A 16,606-nucleotide genomic window follows, 5' to 3' on the forward strand; every position below is an offset into this window, starting at 1 on the left:
TCTCTCTCACAGGAGGCCATTAAAGTGAATAGCCAACAAATGCCAACAGCTACAATCTTCCTACATTTACCCTACAGCGCCTTGCAGCCTGCCTTCCAAAGTACAACAGGTGAGAGTTTGACCATGAGTTTGCCACTGCATGATCTGAGTCAATAACTGACCAGATGGTAGCAGATGGCTTCTGAGTGCCCATAGCTCAATTGCTCTTCAAAGACTAATGACAAGTGTTTACCAACATGAAAAAAGTCTCTGAGCTTTACCACAAAATGTAAAAGACATAAGTAAATAAAAATAAGTTCCCAGAGGAAAAAAATTGCAATGGATAAACACATCCCCCGCCCATATGGATTTAATGCAATTTGAATTCCAGGACTAACATTCTAGCTTGATTCATTGAAAACTCACAAGGTTATTCTAAAGTTATGAGAAAAAAAATGTATGAGAACAAAAAAGTCATTTGAAAAGAAGAAAAAAAATGTTCACAGAAACTCACGCATGAATATTTATAGCAGCATTATTCATAAGAGCCAAAAGGTGTCTAAACAGCCTAGGTGTCTATCAAGAGGTGAATGGAAAGCAGCATGTGGCACATCCATACAATGGGCCATTATTCAGCCGTGAAAAGAAATGAAGTACTGACATATGCTACAAACTTGGATGATCCTCAAAAATATTATGTTATGTGAAAGAGGTCAGACACAAAGGGTTACATATGGTTCCTTTTATAGGATATGATGAGGAGAAGCAAATTCACAGAAACAGAAAACAGATTAAAGATCACCAGAGCCTGAGGGAAAATATAAGTGGAGTATGATTACTTAAGGGGTTTAGGATGTTTTATGGGATGATTAAAACTTCGATACTAGAAAGAGCTGATAGTTGTAAAATATTGTGATACTACAGAATTCTGAAGTTAAAATGGCTGATTGCATGTTATATGATTTCACCTCAATAAAATAAAATAGAAGCCATATGGGAAAATGTTTGATGGTTCCTGGAAAAATTAAAAATAGAACTACCATATGATCCAGGAACCTTACTACTGGGTATATCTCCAAAGGAAAGGAAATCAATATGTTAAAGAAATATCTGCTCTTCCATGTTTATTACCACACTATTCACAGTAGCCAAGATATGGAAACTACCTAAAAGTCCCCAGATGAACAGATAAAGAAAATGTGATACATACACACAATGGAATATTGTTCAACCACAAAAAAAGAAAGACAGACTGTCATTTATGGCAACATGGATAAGACGGGAGGACATTATGTTAAATGAAATAAGCCAGGCTCAGAAAGACAAATATCACATAATCTCACTCATTGGTACAATCTAAGAAAGCTGATCTCATAGCAGAGCAGAAGAGCAGAAGAGTAATTACCAGAGGCTGAGGAGGGTACCAGATAGGGGAACTGGAGAAAGGTTGGTGAGAGGGTAAAAATTATAGTTAAACAGTAGAAATGATGACTTCTGGTTCTACTGCACATTAGAGTTGCCAAGTAAAAATATTGCACTGTTTATTTCAAAATAACTAGAAGGGAGAACTTTGAATGTTCTCATCCCATAGAAATGACAAATGTATGAGATGATGGGTATGCTAACTACCCTGATATTGTCATTATACAATATATACACATATTAAAACATCACACAGTACTGCATAAATGCATACAAGTATTATGAGTAAACAAAAATTTTTAAAAATTGGGAATGAGAATGTTATAAATGGATATGTGGTTTCCCCAATAGCTAATATGTGAGACAAAGCAAGAATATTCTGATGTGAAATGATTAAATCAGGAAAGTTGCAACCTGATTAGTGAATTAACCCACTGATACGGATTTATCAATTCTTGAAGTTTTCTGGTGGAGTGTTTTGTTGGCAGGTAGGGCCTGTAGCTGGAGGAAGTAGGTCACTGGGGATGTGACTTTGGAGTTTATTTTTTGTCCCTGGTGAACAGAGTGTGCTCCCTCTGTCTCTCTCCCTGCTCCCGTGCTCGCTCGCTCTCTCTCTCTCTCTCTCTCTCTCTCTCTCTCTCTCCCCCCCCCCCATGTCCTGAGCTGCTTTCCTCTGCCATGGCCATCTGCCATGATGTGCTCCATCTCCTCAGGCCTAGAGCTATGGAATTGGCCAACAATGGACTGAAATTCTGGAACTGTGAGCCAAAGTAAACATTTTCTCCTCTAAGTTGTTCTTGTCAGGTCTTTTGGTCACAACAATGCCAGGCTGACTAAACAGAAGACAAGCCACATGTCCTGACATGGACACAACTCTAACATGAATGGTTGTGGAAAAGGCAAGGTACACAACAGTGTATACGGTGTGTTTCATTTTGTGGATGGAAGGGGGAAAATAAAAATAACCTTCAGATTTACTTTCTTTGTGCATAAAAAATACTGGATAAACCAAGGCACCAGCAACAGTGGTTTCCTAAATAAGGAGTGAGACAGGACTGATGGAGAATGTGATGGGAGCAACATTTCTTAATGGGTGCCTTTTCATGTTGTGATCTTTTTAATCCCTCGTGACTATAGTTCCTATTCGGATGCAGTAGATTTTCAAATAAAACTATGATAAAGAAGTCTGAGTAAGGTGGTGGTGTTTTCAAGCATATGTCTATTTCATATCAAGGATATGTCTATTTCATATCATATTGTATTAAAGGTTTCAACCAGTTCTTTAAAAGTATCGTTTTTTTTTTTACCAAGTTATTATTTCCACCCTGTTTTTTTCCCAGCATTTGTCTACTTCTAGACAAATGCTTTGCCACTGAGCTACACCCCCAGCCCCTCCATCTATGTTTTCTTTTATTTTTTGGTACTAGGGATTAAATCCAGAAGCATATTACCACTGAGCTACAGCCTCAATCCTTTTTCATTTTTTTTTTGAGACAAAATCTCACTAGGTTGTTTAGGGCCTATTTGCTGAAGTTGGCCTCTAACTTGTGATCCTCCAGCCTCAGTTTCCTAAATTGTTGGGATTATAGGCATGCACCACTGTACCTGGCTCCAACTGTGTTGATTCAACTCAAAGTTGACTAGATTTACTCAGTTTTATAAGGAAGCTCAATACCCAGCAAACAATGAAATATTTTAATTGTTTTTGAGACTGGGTCTCACTAAATTGCCTACTCTGACCTAGAACTCTTGATCCTCTTGTCTCAGCCTCCAAAGTAGTGGGGATTACAAGCATGAACCACCAACCATGGCTAAACAGTGAATTCTCATTTGCTTTTGAGTGTCTGTGTTGTTGGTAATTTTATTTCACTTTAATTGAAGGATAGCCAGGCTGTTTATACTTCTTTACTGTTATCTGTCATACTATTTTTGGTGAAGAAGTATGAAGTCAACTTGCATTTCTTTTCCCTTTATGTAACAATATTTTTCTACCTGGTTGGCTGTAAGATTTATTTTGTTTTATCCTTGAAGTTCAGCAACTTCAAGAGGCTATGACTTGGTATTTATCTTTCTGTATCAATTTTTCTTGGGAAGTGCATGCCCTTTTGGTCCCCAGATTCAATCATGTTTCATGCTTTGTGGTTTGTGATTGTACTTATTTCCTTGTTTTTTTTTTTGTGTGTGTGTCAAAAATTCTTATTTTCTATTTTTTGTACTTCAGTGTTTTTCAGTGGAGTTTTCCCCCCTCCAATATCTTATTATGAAAATTTCAATACATAGAGAAAAGTTGAAAGATTTCTGCAATGAAGAATCATTTAACTACTGACTAATTTGTACAATTAATATTTTATAATATTTGCTTTCTTATGTATCTGTTCATCTTTTGATCCTTTCCACTGATGGATCTTATTTTATTGATAAATTTTAATGTAACCATATTTCCAATAAATACTTCAGCATGCATTTCACTAACTATAATCCAATATTTGTTTATAGCTCTCTTTTTCGTTGGCAGTAAAATTAAATAGCAAAATGTATGAGTCTTAGGTCTGTGCATATACTTCTACAACCTAACCCCTCACAAAGACAGAAGATAATGACCCTGTGCTCACTAGAAGAAAGAGTAGGTCCAACTCTCCATCATGTCAGCTTAGGAACTGACTTCCTCAATAAGGCTCCTAAAGCACAAGAGTAAAATCAAGAATCAACAAATAGGAAGGAATCAAACTAAAAATCTTCATCACTGCAAGGGAAACAATCAAGAATGTATAAAGAGAGCCTACCGAATGGGAGAAAATCTTTGCCATCTGCACCTCAGATAAAGCATTAATCTTCAGGTTATACAAAGAACTCAAAAAACTTAACACCCAAAAAACAAATAACCCAATCAATAAATTGGTAAAGGAAAAGAACAATCACTTCATAGGACAGTTACACAGAATATATCACATTGAATCTGTATAGCACTTTGTGCAATATGGCTATTTTGTCAATATAATTTTGCCTATCCAAGAGTATGGAAGATTTTTCCATCTTCTAAGTTCTTCTCCAGTTTCTTTCTTTAGTATTCTGTAGTTTTCATTGTAGAGGTATTTCACCTCTTTTGTTAAATTGATTCCCAAGTATTTTATTTATTTATTTTTTGAGGTTATTGTGGAAGGGGTGATTTTCCTAATTTCTCTTTCAGAGGACTCATCACTGATGTATAGAAACACATTTGATCTATCAGCATTGGTTTTTATATTCTGCTACCTTGCTGAATTAATTTATCAATTCTTGAAGTTTTCTGGTGGAGTTTTTTGGATCCTCTAAGTATAGAATCATGACATCAACAAATATTTATAGTTTGAGTTTTCTTTTCCCATTTGTCTAATGTTTAATTTCTTTCATCTGTCTAATTGCTCTGGCTAGAGTTTCAAGGGCGATGTTGAATAAAAGTGGTGAAAGAGGGCATCCCTGTCTTGTCCCAGTTTTTAGAGGGAATGCTTCTAATTTTTCTCTATTTAGAATGCTGTTGGCCTTGGGTTTAGCATAGGTTTTACAATGTTGAGGTATGTTCCTACTAACCCTAGTTTTTAAGTAGGACCAAATTTTCATCACATTGGATTAGGCCCCAACTTCCTTAACAAGATTCCTAAAATACAAGAAATAAAATCAAGAATCAATAAATGGGATGGATTGAAACTAAAAAGCTTTTTCTCAGCAAAAGAAACAATCAACAAGGTGAACAGAAAGCCTACATTTGGGGAACATATTTTTGCCACACACATGTCAGATATAGAACTAATCCCCAGGATATATAAAGAACTTAAAATACTTAACACCAAAGTGGGAAAAAAAAGCCCAATCAATAAATGGGCTAAGGAGCTAAAGAGACACTTCTCAGAAAAAGATATACATTAATCAACAAATACATGAAAAAAATGTTCAACATCTCTAGTAATTAGAGAAATGCAAATCAAAACTACTCTAGGATTTCTTCTCACACCAGTCAGAATGGCAATTATCAAGAATACAAACAAAAATAAGTGTTGGTGAGGATGTAGGGGGAAAAGTCACACTCATACGTTCCTGTTGGGACTGCAAATCGGTGCAACCAATTTGGAAAGCAGTATGGAGATTCTTTAGAAAACTTGGAGTGGAATCACCATTTGACCCAGCTATCCCACTCCTCCGTCTACACCCAAAGAACTTAAAATCAGCATACTATAATGATGCATCAATGTTTATAGCAGGCTCAATTCCACAATTCACTGTGGAATCAACCTAGATGTCCTTCAATAGATGAATGGATAAAGAAAATGTGGTATATATACACAATGGAATATAGCTCAGCATTAAAAGAGAATAAAATGGTGTCATTTGCAGATAAATGGATGGAGTTGGAGAATATCATGCTAAACAAAGTAAACCAATCCCAAAAAAACAAAGGTTGAATGTTCTCTCTGATGAGTAGATGCTGATCCACAATGGAGAGGGGAAAGCATGGGAAGAATGGAGAAACTTTGATAGCCAAAGGGGAGGGAGTAGAAGGGAGGGAGTGTGGGGGCAGGAAAGATGGTGGAGTAAGAGACATCATTACCCTAGGTACATGTATGAAGATACAAATGGTGTGACTCTACATTGTGTACAACCAGAGAAATGAAAAATTGTGCTCTATACACAATCTATGAATTGAAATACATTATGCTAACATGTCTAACAAATTAAATAACTAAATAGATAGATAAATAAGACGAATTAATGGTTTTAGGTGCTATGTAGCTATTTTGCACAACTTGCCATGTGAAATGTTTTCAGTAAATTGTTTGACATTTTATTATTTTGGATTATAGTGCCTTGTAAGATATTTCATTGTGAATATTTCTCCAGTTCAATAGTATCCTCTCAGTAATTTTTAAAACCAATCTTTTTAATGAATATGAGTCTAATTTTGATAAAGCCCAATTTATCATTTTATTTCCTTTAAAGCATTACTTTATCTTAAGAAAGCTTTTATTATCCCTGAATCATATAAATATTTTCTTATATTTGTTTCTGTAAGCATTATGGTTTTAGATTTACATTTATATTTCTCATGCATCTCAAATTAATTTTGACATGAGATAGGAATTGAGATTCATTTACTCAAAAGACCTTTCTTTTCTCTGTTGGATTGTTTTGATGCATTTGTCAAAAATCAAATGTTCCTATCAATGCAGGTCTATTTCTGAGTTATGGATTCCATTCTTTTTCATTGATTTATTTGCCAAACTTTACATCACTGTCTTAATTACTGTAACTTTATACTAAGACTCAAGTCAGGTAGTTTAACTCCTTCAAAGTTGTTCTTTGGATAGACACTATAACATACCCAATCTTCCAATCCAATATCTGTTTTATAGGTTTCTTTAATTTTTCTCAACAGTTTTATCTGATTTACAAGTAGAAACTTGCAATATTTTGTCAGAATTTTCAGAAATATTTGATAGTTTTTGACAGAATAAAAAATGATTTTAAAATTTAATATTCTAATTGTTTACTACCAGTATACAGATATACTAATGAAGTTGGTATAATAGCCTTGCTAAATTAACTTATTAGTTCTAAGTTCTTTTATTCATGTAATTAAATTTATCAATATTTTTCTCAGTGGTTTCTCTGGTTTAGGTTTTGCTTATAAAATCCTGTGTTATTTCAAGAATAAAAATATGTGTTCTTGTTTTTCTAATACATTTCTACATTATACATTTATATTTTATACTTCCTGTTATTTAGTTACATGTTAAGGTAACAATATAGTTCTCATAACTCTAATAATTGACATAGTTAATTGTTTTAATGCCATTTATTCAATAAGCCATTCATCTTTGAATTGAATTTAGATTGCCATCTTCATCTTATACTAAGTTCCAGGAAGACAGAAGTCTGATTCTGGATTGGGGGCTTGATCTAGTGAATTTTTGACTACATATTTGCCAGTAATTAGATAAATTATGGTAGTTTTTTTAATGTCTTGTCTAATTCTGTGCACTGACTCCTTCAGACAAAATACAGAATCAATATAAAAATCATATGTTTTTTATAAAACATATCATTGGGTTTCTTATTGAAATCACACTGAATTTATATATGAATATAAGCTAACTTATACTTTGGAATGTTGAGTATTCCCTCCTGAAACATAATTTGCATCTCCTTTTTAAAGATGTCATTTTATGACTTTATACGTCTGTTCATCTAGGTCTGTTGTTTTGTCCTCAAGCTTTGTTCATTTAGAGTTTTATAGTTGACCTCATGTGGGATCGTTTTACATCATATCTTCTAACTAAATATTTGGAAGCATGTTTTTTTTCTCACAATTCCTATCTTCATTGAACTTTCAATATAATTGAACTTCATTAAATCAACAAAGTATAATGAAATTCTTTAAGAGGACACTCACATAACTGTGTTCTCCATAGAGAAGGAAGAGAGGCTGCAGGATACCAGTGGCTTTCCTTGGAGTCCTACCACCTCCCCCATGGAGCTCCACCAGGTCCACCTACCTGCTCTCTGCGTATGTGGTTGAGCAACAGCAGCATGATACATATAAAAAGCTGTGAATCCAAAGGGTTCTTTCCTGGGTGAAAGCTCAGGGATCCCTCAAAATGAATGTTTTCCCTGTTAATGACAATTTGCTTTTACAAAAAAATAAATAAATAAACAGTCTAAAAGAAAGAACCACACATTGTTTCATTTTCACCAGTGAACTCTCACCTGTAGGTGATCTTTGAGAATCTGGCCTGAAGATTGTAAATTGAGTCCATCAATTTACCAGATTCAAGGAATAAGTAAAACTATCTTCAAACCTTCAGCCTATTTCTAGGAAGCAGAGCACTTTCATTTGGAAACTGGAGTGAGCAACCTAAGAGTTCAGAAAAATCTCAGTGTGTATGATGTTCAGATCTCTTTGGGGGCATAAAGAAATAATGCTGATTTTCAGATACTGTCTTCAAATAATAGAATGATTAGATTTCTTTATTTGATTGTTTTATAACATTTAAGCCAAATAAAATTTCCCAGTGTATTATGAGTAGACAAGGAAATATTCCCTCATGTGCTCCTTGGGGAAAAAAGGAAAAGAAAAACCTATTTGGATTCAGAAATGTCACCCAATTTTCTAAAGTATCTTACCAGCCAGGTTTTATCCTCATAAAAATCAATATAATAACACTAAATGGAAGCATCTGAACCTGCCAGCCTAAAGTGTTGTGTGTATGTGTGTGTGTGTGTGTGTGTGTGTGTGTTTGTGTGTGTGTGGTGCACACGCACATAAGCATGTATGTTCAGTCTCATGAAGTTTTTCGGAGGCACGAAAGAAAAAAAAGAACAGATGAAGTGGCTAACATGGTTACCATTTATCACTTTCCTTATTCTGAGAGTGAGGGCAGCTCCAATTCAAATTTTGACTTAACACCCTCTAAGATTTCTTTGTTGGACACCCAGTTCTCTGTCTTTCACATGGTATTTATCAATATCATGAATGATTAACAATATTTATCAGTATTATCTTGTGTTTTTAAAAACTCTTTTTTTAAGTACTTTTTTTTTTACATTCTTATTCATTTATTTATTGTAATTCTGGTGATCAAACCCAGGGGTGTTCTACCGTGGAGTTGTATCCTCAGATCTTTTTATTATTTATCTTGAGACAGGATCTTGCTAAGTTAGTTTGGCCTACAACTTGTGATCCTCTGGCTCAGACTTGCAAGTCCCTGGGATTATAGGAATGTGCCACTTCATCCAGCTCATTCTGTTTCATCTCTGAGCCACCAGACTGGCTCAATTAATGGACCTGCGGCCATCGTCTGTGGGGTGTGTTGTCATTCTTTCAATGTTTAACTGGGTCTTGCTTGGTTTGCAGTTGAAACCTACAGGAATTGCTTCAATACTCTTATTTAGTTCTTACTATGTCAGATAGTGGCTGCCCATCACAAAACCCAAGCTAGCAACAATTATGATCAAGTTAAAACTGAGTTACTACCTATTGAGAAAATTGTGAGTGTGAGGACAGTTTTTCCAGGAAATGTGGAAGTTTCAACCTGCCAGTACCAAGGATTTCAAAGAGTGTTTCCTGGAGGGACTAGACACTTGGCTGAGGTCTGATGATTACTATTGGGAACCTGAGGGGTAGGAGGTGAGAGAAGGACAGAGAATGGAATGTGAACAGACCTGGAGGCAATAGATAACCCTAGATGTGTAAGGATAATTGTGATGCTCCTGAATGGAGAACTAGACATGAGGCTAGACCAGCATTATGAGCTGGATCATGATGTATCTAGAAGCCATGTGTTAATGAATTTCTATCTTGAGGATGATGGAAAGATACTAAACGTATTTATTTACAGAATCAAATTTGGATTTCAGATCCTTCTGACTATAGCATGCAGAATGAAAAGGCCCAGGGCTAATTAGGAAATGATGTGCATTACTGCTGGCAACAGAGGATTTAATAAAAATTTGCTTATAGGGATGGAGAGCACAGTATAATATGGAAAATATGAAGAGGCAAATTGAGAGAGCTTAGAGAATATTGGCTATGGGGGTAGGTAGGGAGAAATAGCAAGGATGATGATGCCCCTGTTTCTGGCTTTGTAATGACATGCTGTATTTAAGCACCCAAAGCAGATTATGGGAGAAAGGCAGAGTCTTTGATGTCAGATCTGTGTGCGCTCTCAGCTCAGACACTTGCTAGCTGTGTGTGCTCACACTTTGTGAGTTCACTCCAGTCGCTGTTTTTTTTTGTTTCCATTCTGTTTTCCCTACCCTGCTTCCTTACCTTCTTCTCTACCATCTTCCACGTGATGATGCATGATTGAAAAGTATGCAAAGATGAGGCTTTGGATTCTCCCTCTGGTTGAGATTTGGCAGTCTGTCCTGTGCCTGCTGCTTAGTCACAGATCCGGGGGGAACACAGAACCTAAGTCATGGCCAACCCTTTCAACTTCCCTCTGTACTGGGTGGAGGCAGGGGGAGAGTCACCACTGGAACAGCTGTGTGCTCCCTTGAAAAGAACTCCTCTCCCTCTCTTACTTGAATTGTCACAGACATTAGGCTAAGACAAGATGGATTGCTACCCAGAATGAGGTTTAGACGACAATTTTGATGACATCACACGTATACTGCAAGGGTGTAAGAAGTCTTATTCCCTTCACAATAAGGCTTTCTGGAGAAGTTGTGGCATGACTTCCCAGCGGGCTTTCTAAGAAGGGAAACTGAAGAAGAACAAAGAGCTTAAAAGCTGTCAGTAAACATCAAAAAAACGGAGTCAAACTTATTACCCAAAGTTACATTTCTGAGTTATAAGGTCTGTGTTAGTTGGCTCTTGCATTAATTCTACTTTAGTAAAAAGTCCTCCCAATATTCAAGAAACAGTTCTTCATTCCCATACCAAAAATTTCCTTTTGTAATCCCAAGAAAGGCTAATGGCTGTTGCAACTTCTTGGCCCAAGTTATTATGTTCTGGGCCTAACTGAGATGCCAACCAAGATTGCAGAGACAGTAATTGGTCATAGACATGCAGATTGTGCCCAAAGTAGCACCCAAAACTAACCCTAATGTTATCTCCCTGGTTGTTGATAAGAAGGAGCAGTTTTGCAAAAAATGAGCAATACAGAGAAACTGCTAGAACCTCCATGTGGAGGACTACTATCCCTTCAACAAGAGGTGTCTACTTTTTATCTCTTTCCATAACTTCAGCCAGAGGGCAAACACTGGACCAGGAAGAAAGACTATCACTGTGATGGGAAGCAGAACTGAGAGTAGGGAGAGAAGGTAGAGGGGTAAATGAGGCATTGTCCTTCCATTAACTAAGCAAAGAATCATGGCCAACCTTCCTTCTGGCTGACACATGCAATATTTCAATCTGTAACAAGAATCCTTTGTGCCAAATGTAATAAATCTGCTCTTGTTTAAGTGGCAGGTGATTGAGATCACTAATTTTGCTTTTGGCAAACCAATACAGAGGAAAATTCCCTCCTGTGATGGAGGGAACCAGTCAAATTCTAGGACAAGGACTCAACTGCTTAAAAGCCACACAGCAGTTTAAAAGGAATGTAGGTGATAGTGAAAAGAGATTTTGAGGTGCCCACTTCTCTTGGTCTCAGTCCACCTATTGCAAGGGCAGAAGGGGGAGGGGAGGGCAGAAGCCTCGAGGAGGGCAGGCTCCAGCCCAGCCTTGGACCAGCGTGGCTGCTGTTCCACTTGATAGGCCATTGGCAGGGCTCTTGACCTAACTCTGACTGCAGATAATGGGTGAAGATAGACACAAGGCAGAACAAAGGCAGCTGGATGGCTACTTTGCAGGTGATTTCTCTTAGGGCAGGAGGGATTCTTTTCAAAGGGAAAGGCTGGAAAACTGTTACCATGGTAACTCTCCAAGCTCTGAAGTGATATATATATAATCAGATAAAGCTCTGGAGAGCCAGGGAAGCAGTGGGTTTAGCACAGATGAACAGTTACATTTTACAAGTTGGGAATTTTCTTTCTTTTTTAATACTAAGTCTGAAAATTAAGAAAGAAATAAAAAGGGAGAGAAAGAAAAGGGAAGAAAAGGAGAAAGGGGAGAAAAAAATGAAGGGAAACAAAATAACATAAGAGAGAGAGAGAGATAGGAGGAAAGAAGGAAAGAAATTCAAACATAACGTATTCCAAAGAAATATTCTTGGCAGACAGAAAGTGCTGTCTATGGAGAGGAGTCTGACAGGGGTGAGTTTGATTCTCTATGGGTTTGACCTTTATGCTTTATGAAGTTTGATGGAAGACTTCATTCTCTAGATTTCTACTATTTATTAGCATATCTGAAATGTTCCTTGTTACATGACATACTTACCTTGAGGTAATTCACTTAATATCAGTTTAGCACAAGATTTATGCCATTTTGTCTGCAACAGTAAGCTATTAATGGCATTGTGAAAAATAATGGTGATCCATGTCCTTGATAACAATAATGAAACTAGTCAGAGGCTACTTCTATATCCACAACAGTACAATTTCATCTATTCTGAGTAGTAAAACATTCTTCTTGAGAGCCTCACTTACAAAACGCTTAGAAAGAGTTGGATTAATTATGCCACATGGTAAGCCCTTCGAGTGGGTTATGACCTCCCGTGCCCCTCTTCTTTTGTCACACTGGAAAAAAAAACCCTTGAGTTCAATCCAACTCCCTGCCAAGGATACACAGGCTGAATGTGGTTTGGAAGCACACACCCAGCCTGGCCAGGCACACTCTGGCCTCCCACCTTACTGAGCTCCCACCACTACCACAAGGCCCTGCACAATCCTTTTCACCTGCTTATATCCTCCCAAGGATCACTTACCCTTCTTTCCTTCTCAAACCTGCAACATCTTTTCCTCCTCCTCAGCTTCAGCTAAGACTTACTCATTTTTCAGGGAAAATGGAATCCATTAATAAAACTATTCTTCATTCCCTACCTAACCTCCCAATCCATGTTCATCTGTAATGGCATGCTCTGCTTTCCGGCCCACTACCATGAATTGTACCCAGACTGTGGCCCAGGACCAACCTCTCCAGGTTCACTGGATCCCCTCTTCTCCAGAACACCATTAGTCCTGCCATCAATCTTCTCCCTCCATTTTCTGTATTATCAACTTTTCCCTTTCTCCTAGATGATTTTCAGTGACATAAAATAATGCCATTTTGTCTCCCATATTTAAAATAGACAAAGACACACTTCTCTTGACTCTTCTGACCTCTAAGATGCTTTGTGCCTTTGTAGCACAATCCTTCAAAGCCATACCCTTTTGGTTCAAATCCATTAATTGTTTTGCTCTCATCACTCTGAAGAAATAGCTTTCATAATGGACATGAAGGACATCCACACTGCTGAATCCCTAGCCAAAGTTCAATGCTCCTCTCCCTTGACAAGCCAGCAGCATCTCGGGAGCTTGGTGGCTTCCTCCTTCCTCACATTCTTTCTTTTCTTGGCCTCTGAGACATCAAGCCCCTGATTTTTCTTTGACTTCATTCTGTTTCCCTCTCAGTCTACTTTGATAACTTCTTTTCTTATTTTTAGCCCCTAAATGTCAGACTTCTTTATTCCCCTGACGAGTACTTTGATGACTCCCAAATCTCTATATAGCCACAAAGTCTCCCCTAAATTTAGACATTTCAACTCTCCATGTGACATTTCCATTTGGATGTCTACCAGGCAAATCAAAATAGTACCCTTGAGTGCCCACCCCCACCTTAACCCTCCCCTCTCCCAGTATTACCCATAGAGTAAATGGCACTACCATGCACGTGGTTTTCAAGTCCAAGTGTTTGAAATCATCTGTAAATCCTCCTCCCTCATGTTTCCAATCCAATTTCTAATGAAATCTATTGATTCTACCTTCAGAACACACCCAGAATCCAACCATCCTCCTCTCTTACGATGCTGTCATTGAAGCCACCGCATTTCTTGCCTTTCACACAATCATCATCATTTCTTGCCTCTTTTTATGATATAAATTCTGTTCTGTTCTTATAATGTCAGGTTCTCTTGACACAGTAGTCAGAGAACTTCTTTCAAAATGAAGTCTGAGGGCTGTGGCTGTGGCTCAGTGGCAGAGCGCTTACCTTGCACATGTGAGGCACTGGGTTCAATCCTCAGCACCACATAAAAATAAATAAACATAGATATTTTGTCCAGGTATAACTAAGAAAATTTTTTTAAAAAATGAAGTCTGATCATGTCATCCCCTTGCCCCAAACCTTCTACTGCATCTGATCTTATCAGGAACAAATATCCAGATTCCATTCTCATCCCACAGGGGCCTCAGCAATCTAACCCCTTTCTACCTCTCATACCTCACTTCCCACCACTGTGCCTCTCAATCGACGGTCTCGGTCCATTCTGTCTGCTGCAGATCTTTGATCACATTAATTCTCAAAATTCCAGGCTGTTGCACCAGCCATTGCTCTTTTCTCTTGGATTATATTATACCCTCACTTCATTGTGAGCTTTATTTAAATGTTGCTTGCTAAGAGAGGCTGTATCTGGCCACCCTAGGTAGATCATTCCAATCATCCTTTATTCTGCTGTACCATTGTTTCACTGCCCTTATCTATATTTACCCTTCATTTTTCTGTTTCTTTCTTTCTCACTTGTCATTGGAATATGAGATCCACAAGACACATTATTTCTTTTTTCCATTGAGTGAGCCATATCCAGCTCACCCCTCTCATCCCTCCACTCTTTGGAATTATCAATAATACCTCTTCACTGAGGCCAGGGAGGTTAGGTAACCCATTCCTCAGAGCTTTGGCCAAATTTCATTGATGTCAGTGTTTGTAGGAGAGATCAGTAGGAGGAATCAGACAAACAAGAGAGAGCCAGAGCTGGAGCAGAGAGTTTCCTTCCATCTTCTAAGAAATCAAAGTATTCAGAGATTTATAATAGGGACACACTGTGTGGTTCTGAAGTCTTCTTAAAGACAACAGAACTCCAAAGAACCTAATTAATTTTTTTAAAAAATGTCTTTTAAATGAAATAAGAATATCTTGTTGGATTTCTCCTCCCCCCCCCCTCAATGCTGGGAATACTTCATATGCTGATACTCTCTCTGTCTCAAGAGAGTTCAGGAGATAATATCAAACATAAGAGAAATGCTATCATTGAACTTTTTTTTTCCATGGCCAGGACATATATCTCCTAGACTTGATCGCATTTTGCTGTGGAATTACTCTATCGTCTGTCTCTCTAGGAGAATTCTTCATCAATTGCTCCTTGGAGTGAAATTCCAAGAGCTGAATCAGCTCAGTTCTTGGCAAAGATTGAAACACAACCCTCAACAATTTATTTGCAATAGCAGTTGAGTATAGAATAAAAGAACACAGTAACAGTTATTTGGTTCCATTCCCACAGCAAACCTCACTGATAAGGATCACTCATAGCTTTAATTTCTCCCATTTCAAGTGAAAACACATAGTTGAGAAATAACAAATGCATTGAAACCAGAAAGACCTCAATCAAGTCATGTTCAGGCAGTTGTTATCATACCTACTTGGTTAAGTTTCCTAACTCTCTGAAGCTCCATGTCCTCATTTGTGCTATCATGTTAATAATGATGCCTAATGATATTATTATTGGATAAAATTGAGATCCTTAAAGTGCTGATCACAGAGTCTGTCCCTTAGTTCACAGTCAAGTCATTTACATGTACCAGCAGCTACCAACACAATGATGCTGCATTACAAAAGTCGCTAAAACTCAGTGGCTGACAATGATTCATGTGCATTCTTTTCTTTTAAAAAGGCTACAGATTGATTGTGACTGTGAACTTGAGTGGACAGGTAGGCTTTGAGCTGTGTTCCAGCTGGGTGTGGTTCCAGGCTTTGGGTTGGATTCAGTTCTATTCCCAGAGCCTAGCAATATACCATGAGAAGCATAGCTCCCTTGGTCACGCTTTTTTCACTGTGGGTTCCACAGAACCAGGCAAAACAAAAGTCACAAGCACATTTGAACCTCTGCTTATATCACCTCTGCTAAAAGTCTATTGATCGAAGCAAATCACATGGAAACTCCCACAAACGTGGGGTAGGGTAAATTCCATCCACTGGATGGACTATTTGTCCAGCAACAATCTCAATCATCACATTCTAATCATGTGTTTCAGATGTATACACATCACACCACATATGTATGCATTTATTTGATATAAATTTGTTTATATATAAGTATAAAATTATATATTTAAATGAATATAAAATATATTCATTTACATATGAAATTAAGTATTATAGGGGCTGGAGTAGTGTGGCTCATCGGTAGAGGCGCTCGCCTAGCTGTGCAAGGCCCTGGGTTTGATCCTCAGCATCACTTAAAAATAAATAAACAAAATCAAGGTATTGTGTACAATTAAAAAATAAATATTGAAAAAAAGAAATTAAGTATTATATGTGTATGTATGTTTTTTCAACTTATCAAACATTTCATATATATACATACATATGTGCATATACATATATATGTAACCATATAATATAAATGTATATTAACATATGCATATATGCAAATATTTATGTGAGTATACAAATAAATAAATGGAATGATTGATGGATAGAAAAATCATCATTGATTCTTTTCACTGATTTTTTTTTTTGGTTGCCAATTGAGTGCCAAAGACTGCTGTCTTATCCTTCTCCCAGCAATGTTAGGCTTTTCTCAACTGTAAATAACTT

This window comes from Ictidomys tridecemlineatus (assembly GCF_052094955.1).
Source record: "Ictidomys tridecemlineatus isolate mIctTri1 chromosome 5 unlocalized genomic scaffold, mIctTri1.hap1 SUPER_5_unloc_1, whole genome shotgun sequence".
Lineage (NCBI taxonomy): Eukaryota > Metazoa > Chordata > Mammalia > Rodentia > Sciuridae > Ictidomys > Ictidomys tridecemlineatus.